Consider the following 5,232-nt stretch of genomic DNA (forward strand, 5'->3'; position numbering starts at 1 on the left):
CTCCATATTTACTCAGGCACACGCCCACACTCACACACACTCTCACACACACCCACACACTCACACATACCCTCACACTCATGTACACTCACACATCCACACACACACTCATGCACACCCACACTCCATATTTACTCAGGCACACGCCCACACTCACACATCCACACACACACTCATGCACACACCCCCACACACACACACACTTTTATCACTTTCTTTCTCCTGCCTCTGCTCAAGACTGAATGGGAAGAGTCGAGGACAGTCACCTGGGAGTTCAGGCATAGTTTTGAGGACTGCTGCCAAGAACATGGGGCTCGGGATAAATTGCTCTTCTTGTGGGAAAGGGACAATACTTTGTGTTTCCTGAGATGGCATGCTGTGTACACCTGAGTCCTCCAGCATTCTGAGGACCTCTGAACTGTCATCACCTCTGCCACTCACTCTGAGTATTGGACGCTCCTTCTTATCTGCCACCAGTGACCCATCCTCATCCGGGGCCTGTGCTGGGGAAGAGCAAGGAGGGGAGAGAGGGCACTGCCCCCAGTGTCCACGATAGCCCTGCTGTGGCCCAATAGCCAATCAGAAAAGATCTTGTCCACTCAACACCCATGCAGCCATGCTGGACTCAGACATGTAATAGATAGACTGTCCCTGCCCCTATAAATAATCATCCCTCACGTGTGAGAACACTTTATGCTTTCTCAGCACAGCCACTTCTACAAGGTACTGCCACTTGTACTGTATCCAGTAAGTGACAGTACCTATCCCCTTTTGAAATCTGTGAAAGCTGAGGTGCAGGGATGTTAAGCAATCAGTTTGCGCAAGGTCACTCTGCTGGACCGCGGCAAGACTGGGTAACAGCCCAGGAACCTTGACTTCCAATCCTGGCTTCTTTCACCCATCAGAATGCCCCAAAGTTCAGTAGTTTGCATGCCACTTTCACAAAATTTGCCTTATTCAGTTACCCTCTGTACCATGATTTGCTTTTCTTGTTAATTTCATTGACTCCTGATATTTACTTAATTATGTGTATCTTACAAAGAAATTTTATATCACTATTATAGATAGAAAACCAGTATCACCCACTGTGATTAATTAACATAAGTCATCATATGAAAAATTTTGAAAGACCTAAAATCATTTTGTGGGTGTCTGGAGACCCATGTACTATATTTTGGGAAATGCTACATCAGAACATGTTACTCTTTTGTGCAGTTCTTTTTTTCTCTTTACTTCCCTCCTTCCCTCCCCTAATTTTTTCTCCCACTTCCTCATCTGTTTCCTTTTCTCTCCCACTCTCCCTCCCTCCCTCCCATTCATTAATTAAATAAACTACTGTTTATTGAGTACTTCCAACGTGCCAGGCATTGTGCTAGACGCTCAGTAAGCATTGAACATAAAGCCATCACCCTGCCTTGTGGAGCTCCCAATCCAGTGGGAGGTGAGCAATAAATAAAAAATACATCCATATGTACTAACAATTGGGAGAAGAGCAGCAAAGGAAGCAAATAGGGTGTTTCATTCCTACATTCATTTATTCAACAAACATTTATTGAGCATCTAGTATGTGCCAGGTGCTGGTGGTACAGTGAACAAAGTCTGTGCATACAGTCTCGCGACTGTGTATCACACTGAATAAAAATAAGTGCTGAAAAGACACAAAGGAGGGTAAGGAGACAAACAGGAAAAGAATGTTATGGGGGGTGCTGTAGAGTCTGGAAGGGCCTGTCCCATAAGGTGACATTGGAGCAGAAACCTGATCTAAGGGGAGTTTCAGGCAGGTGGCTACCAGGGGAAAGGGCATGTGGACAGAAGGAACAGCAAGTTCTGGAAAAAGTTTGGTGCCATGGAGAAACTGAAAGAAGCTCAGGGGAGAGTGGGGTGAAAGGAGGTTGGAGGGACAGATGGGGTATGATTATACATGGCTCCTTTGCCATCATGAGAGGTTGGACTCAGTTCTTAGTGCAGGGGAAGCCCTTGGAGATACTCAGGCAGGGGAGTGACCTGCCTCATACACTTAGTACACTTAGAAGACAGCTGTGGCTACGGGGGAGAGCATGGCCTGGAGGGTGGGCCTCCCTCCAGCCTCCAGTGGCCTCTGCCTTTGTCTCCAGCCAGTGAGGAGGTCTTGGGGGTACTAGTCTTATTTGGGGGTACTAGTTTATGCTACTTTCCAAATTAAGTGTGTGTTCTGGCCTGGGCCTCTTGCTGCAAGCTTGGGTTCTGCTACTTGTGGAAGTGACTCCTGTTGCACTTTCTGCCTCTGTTTCCTTGTCCCCCATCCCTCCTTGGAGCCTCGAAGCCCCACTCACTGGCTCAACTGAGCCCCTCTATGTTAAGCCCTCTCCGTCCTTGCTCTCTGGGACTTGGCCTTGGTCTCTTCTGGCATTCGGGTGGCTTCTTCTCCAACTCTTTTGCTGTCTCTCTTCCTGCCCCCCAAATGTGGACATTTTCAAGTGTTGGCTCAACAGCACTTTCTCAACAAGGCTTACTCTGTCCTGCCCCACCCTCTTTAAAAGTTAAAACTTCCTTATCCTGCTCAACTGATCCCTGGTAGCATTTTCTACTTTCTTTCTTTTTTTTTTAACTTTATTTTATCAGTATACAATATAGTTGATTTTCGTGTCCCTTTACCAATTCCTCCCTCTCCCTCCTCCCTCTGCCCCCTCCCACCCATCAACATCATATCTGTTCACTTGTCTTAACAAATTCATGGAATTGTGATTGTTATGTCTTCTTCCCCACCCCCCCATTTGTTTTTGTATTTATTTATTTATTTTCAGCTACCACAAATAAGTGAGGACATGTGGTATTTCTCTTTCTGTGCCTGACTTATTTCACTTAATATAATTTCCTCTAAGTCCATCCATGTTGCTGTGAATGGTAGTATTTCATTCTTTTTTATAGCAGAGTAGTATTCTGCTGTGTAGATATACCACAGTTTCCTTATTCACTCATCTGATGATGGACATTTGGGCTGGTTCCAACTCTTGGCTATTGTAAATAGTGCTGCAATAAACATTGGAAAACAGGTATCCCTTTGACATGATGATTTCCATTCCTCTGGGTATATTCCCAGCAGTGGGATAGCTGGGTCATATGGTAGATCTATCTGTAATTGTTTGAGGAACCTCCATACCATTTTCCATAAAGGCTGCACCATTCTGCATTCCCATCAACAGTGTAGGAGGGTTCCTTTTTCTCCACAACCTCTCCAGCACTTATCATTCTCAGTCTTTTGGATATTAGCCATCCTGACTGGAGTTAGATGGTATCTCACTGTGGTTTTTATTTGCATTTCCCGAATGCTGAGTGATGTTGAGCATTTTTTCATATGTCTGTTGGCCATTCATATATCTTCCTTTGAGAAATGGCTATTCAGCTCCTTTGCCCCTTTTTTAATTGGGTTATTTGTTTTTTTGCTGTAAAGTTGTTTGAGTTCCTTGTATATTCTGGATATTAATTCTTTGTCAGATGTATATTTTGCAAGTATTTTCTCCTACTCTGTTGATTGTCCTTTAACTCTGTTAATTGTTTTCCTTGCTGTGCAGAAGCTTTTTAGTTTGATATAATCACATTTGTTTATTTTTCCTTTGGTTGCCTGTGCTTTTGGGTCATATTCATGAAGTCTGTACCCAATCCTACTTCCTGGAGTGTTTCCCCTATGTTTTCTTTTAGGAGTTTTATTGTTTCAGGGTGTATATTTAATTCTGCAATCCATTTTGAGTTGATTTTGGTATATGGTGAAAGGTATAGATCTAGTTTCATCCAGTTTTCCCAGCACCATTTGCTGAAGAGGCAGTCTCTTCCCCAGTGTGTAGACGTGATGTCTTTGTCAAAGATCAGATGGCTGTAGGTGTATGGGTTGATTTCTGGATTCTCTATTATATTCCATTGATCCGTGTGTCTGTTTTTATGCCAGTACCATGCTATTTTGGTTATTATTGCTTTGTAGTATAGTTTAAAGTCAGGTAGTGTTGTGCCTCCAGCTTTTTTTTTTTTCCCCAGATTTTTTTTGCTCAGAATTGCTTTGGCTATGCGTGGTCTTCTGTTATTCCATATAAATGTTAGGATAGTTTTTTCCATTTCAGAGAAAAATGTCATTGGAATTTTGATGGGGATTGAATTGAATTTGTAGATCATTTTGGGTAGTATGGACATTTTTACAATGTTAATTCTTCCAATCCAAGAGCATGGGATATCTTTCCATCTTCTTGTGTCCTCTTTAATTTCTCTCAACAGTGGTTTGTAGTTTTCTTTGTAGAGATTTTTCACATCCTTGGTTAACTTTATTCCTAAGTATTTTATTTTTTTGGTGGCTAGTGTAAATGGGCTAGCTTTCTTGACTTCTTTTTCTGCATGTTCACTGTTGGAGTATAGAAATGCTACCAATTTTTTTTGTGTTGATTTTGTATCCTGCAACTTTGCTGATATCATATATCAACTCTAAGGGGTTTTTTGTAGAGGCTTTAGGCTATTTGATATATAGGATCATGTCATCTGCAAACAGGGACAGTTTGACTTCATCTTTTCCAATCTGGATGCCCTTTATTTCTTTCTCTTCTCTGATTGCTCTGGCTAGTACTTCCAACACTATGTTGAATAGGAGTGGTGAGAGTGGGCATCCTTGTCTAGCTCCTGTTCTTAAGGATATTGGGAGGATATTGGCAGTGGGATTATCATATATGGCTTTAGTTATGCTGAGATACTTTCCATCTATACCTAACTTGTAGAGAGTCTTTATCATGAACAAATGTTGAATTTTGTCAAATGTTTTTTCACCACCTATGGAGGTGATCATATGGTCTTTGTCTTTGATTTTGTTGATATGGTGTATCACATTTATTGATTTGCGTATGTTGAACCAACCTTGCATCCCTGGGATGAATCCCACTTGATCATGGTGTATAATTTTACATATGTGTTGCTGTATTCTGTTAGCTAGTATTTTATTGAGGATTTTTGCATCTATATTCGTCAAGGATATCGGCCTGTAGTTTTCTTTTTTTGTTGTATTTTTGTCTGGTTTTGGTATCAGGGTGATGTTTGTTTCATAGAATGAGTTTGGGAGAATGACCTCTGTTTTAATTTTTTGGAATAGTTTGTAGAGAATCAGTATCAATTCCTCTTTGAAGGTTTGGTAGAATTCTGCAGTGAACCCATCTGGTCCCAGGCTTTTCTTTGTTGGGAGCCTTCTGATAACAGCTTCAATCTCTTTCATTGTTATTGGTC

The 5,232-nt window shown here is 41.8% G+C and overlaps 1 protein-coding gene across 1 annotated transcript in view; it reads left to right on the forward strand.

The window, feature by feature from the left end:
* The window catches only part of PRKCE (protein kinase C, epsilon), a gene marked incomplete at its 3' end in the record, with an annotated part of 314,978 nt that overhangs the window by 300,311 nt on the left and 9,435 nt on the right, over window positions 1-5,232 (forward strand). The gene's annotated exons all lie outside the window — the stretch shown is intronic.

The sequence above is a fragment of the Galeopterus variegatus genome, unplaced genomic scaffold, assembly GCF_000696425.1.
Source record: "Galeopterus variegatus unplaced genomic scaffold, G_variegatus-3.0.2 Scaffold1073, whole genome shotgun sequence".
Lineage (NCBI taxonomy): Eukaryota > Metazoa > Chordata > Mammalia > Dermoptera > Cynocephalidae > Galeopterus > Galeopterus variegatus.